Below are 3,065 nucleotides of genomic sequence, written 5' to 3' on the forward strand. Positions count from 1 at the left end.
TAAATTTCACCCTTTCTTTGGATGAAAATTAGATATTTTGCACTACGATTTAGTGGAAATTGGTATTTTTTATCACTTCATTGTGCAAATATAATTTTGCACCACGAAATGGAGAAGTTTAGTTTTTATGATTTTCTAAAATTTTGTAATGCAACGGCAAAAAGTTATTCCAGTCTATTGAAATTTCCACAAAGATTATATTTTTGTGATTTTTTAGTATCAAGATTTATTCTTATAATTACTACATCAAGCAGTATTATAAGTAATAAAAAATATTCTTATTTTGACTGTAGAATACAGGAAGAAGGGGAGTTCCCATGGATAATCCTAAGAAATAGTATAAATGGGCAACAGAACATTGCATCATTGTACAAACTTCATGACAGATAATTATGCATAGGGGAAAAAAGTTAGGAGCTGCAAAACTTAAGGCATAATGGTCTTTTGCTCCTTCAGTGTATTAAACCACGATTTCGTAGTGTCCTATGATCAATATCAGACATAAGGGCGCCCCATTGGAAAAACCATGTTTGTTCATTTTTGGACGAAAATTGTCTTCCAGGATGGCATGAGTTAAGTATGTAGGTCAGGTACCGCACAAGCAAAAAACTGAAGAACCATAACACAAAGATACAATAGATAAATTTGATATTGGATCTGGACGTGCTGCCAATATCATCGCTCCAGGCTCGCTGACAGAAGGATCTCCTCCTCCATGCTATATGCCTACTGCAATAGTTGTAACTGGCTTCACCATTGCTTCCTAGGTATGTGGGGTGTTCCTCCACTCCAGAAATATCAATATCTGAACCTTGAAGTCGTTGAAGTCTCATCTCCACATTCCGCTTTGTCAGCCTGATCTGTCCTTTCAACCTTAAGCACTTTGCTGCTATTGCAGCACTTGTTTGGCGTCGTGTTCTCCTTCTTCGGCGACCTTGAGCATCTCACTGAGCTTATCTTGATTTAGAAGCATGATGAAGTGTGCCACTAGACTGACACCTTCAGGTGACATATACACACTTGGCTTCTTTCTTGTTAGTAGTTCCACAAGAATGACGCCATAGTTGTAGGCATCACTTTTCTCCGTGAGACGTCCTGTATAGAAATATTCAGGATCCAAATATCCATGTGTTCCTGTTATACCAGTTGTCACTACTGATTGGTCTACAGAGATGCCTCTGGAGGCACCGAAGTCTGAAATTTTTACTATCAACCAATCATCAAGTAATATGTTAGTTGTCTTGATGTCCCTGTGTACCACAGAAGTGGTAGCAGCTGAATGAAGATAGGCCAGTGAACTAGCAACTTCAAAGGCAATCTGAAGTCGATTTTTCCATAGCAGTGGTTTTTGAGGGTCATCAACATGAAGGTGTGCATAAAGTGTTCCATTTGAAATAAATTCATAGACCAGCAATGGAACTTCTGTCTCAAGACAACATCCAAACAACTTCACTACGTTTCTGTTGTTGACTTGAGACAGGATGGCAACTTCATTTATGAACTCATCAATCTCCTTTTGGACTACTACTCTTGACTTCTTTAATGGCAACAACACGCTGATTTGACAACATGCCTTTGTAGACAGTGCCATGCCCTCCATCACCCAGGACTCAGGCTTCATCAAATTTATTCGTTGCCTTCTCGAGCTCTTCCAAACTGAAATCATATTTTAATATCTTTATCTACTAGTTGTCTGAGCAACAACCCACGGTTTTGGTTGAAGAAATATTCTCTCATTTTCTTTGCTTTACGAATACTAAGTCTTCTGTTAGCAAATTAAAGATGGCAGCAAGACCCAGAAGCAGAAGGAACAAACCAATGCCAATTCCAATCGCAAGAAATACTCCTGCAGAAACATATGTTCCTCAATTAAAATCTTGAATTTGTAATTGTGTAATGGACCAGGAAGGTAATTGCATCCAATTATCCAACTTACCAGCTGTAACATGCTTTCGAAGAGAGCCCTGGCACCCATCCGGCACGTAAGGGTTGCCGTCGTAGCCGTCATTGCACCGGCAGACATAGCCGTAGGCGCTGCTTGTGGAGTTGATGCACTCGCTGTTTTTGCTGACACAGCCAAACTCAGGGCGCGTCTGGGTCACCGTGCACGACGACTGGCCTACTCCAGTCCAGCACGACTGGGATCACCTGCCCGGTCACGTGCCCCAAGGAGAGAAGCCATACCTACTCCTGCTCCACCACGAGCACGCTCACATTGGGCACCATCCATGGTGGCCGGGCCGTGGTGTTCTTGTCCAGCCACATGAACTGGATATTGAAGGACATTAGACCTGTCGGGATGGCTGCCTCGCAGCAGCCAACGCCAGCGCATTGGCCAACAGGCTGGACCTTATTCTGCTGATCTTGTATGGTACAGTACGACACAAAGGGAACATGGCGGCTCCTTGCTGCGACGCATCGTCGTCCGTGCAGTGGCCTGGAACCCGCAGCCAAGGATGACAAGGCTGTTCCGATTGGCGGAGAGCACATAGGGCTCGAGGTTTGCAGGGACGACATTGAACACTACGTTGCTTGTGTTGCCAATGGTGAAGGACCAGACCATTGCGTGGACGCGCACCGTTCTGTTCTGGATGGAGATCTCCAGCACCTCCAAGCCCACTCCGACACTCCGTCACCACCAAGGAAGGGCTTGGGAGGGCTGGACGCGCGGTCGCAGGTGACCATGAAGCCTCGTTGGTGGCAGCCGTAACTGGTGCCAAACGGGTAGGGAACATCCACTTCGCCGCACTTTCTCTCGCAGCCATCCAAGGTGATATTTGCCACCAATGGCATGGCAGCAGCCGCCGCGAGCTGCATCAGCAGCATCGGCAAGATGAGGCTACGCATGGCATCTATGGAACTGTTCTGGAAATGGTAAGCTACTTAGCAACTGTGCAATGCCAAGACGAGTGTGTAAAGGCTAGTGTGCTAATCTGTTACGAGTTACTGTGTATATATAGTAGTGTAATACTCCCTACATTTTAAAACATGGGTTGTATTAGGATTTGAGAAGTCAAAGTTATAGACTTAGCCATAAAAGAATCAAATTATGCGCATATTTAATG

The 3,065-nt window shown here is 44.2% G+C and overlaps 1 pseudogene; it reads right to left on the bottom strand.

Moving 5' to 3' along the window:
• Positions 1 to 318: 318 nt before the first annotated feature.
• Positions 319 to 2,847, bottom strand: LOC120678229 (annotated as a pseudogene).
• Positions 2,848 to 3,065: the final 218 nt, after the last annotated feature.

Source organism: Panicum virgatum, chromosome 6N, assembly GCF_016808335.1.
Source record: "Panicum virgatum strain AP13 chromosome 6N, P.virgatum_v5, whole genome shotgun sequence".
NCBI classification, from domain to species: Eukaryota; Viridiplantae; Streptophyta; class Magnoliopsida; order Poales; family Poaceae; genus Panicum; species Panicum virgatum.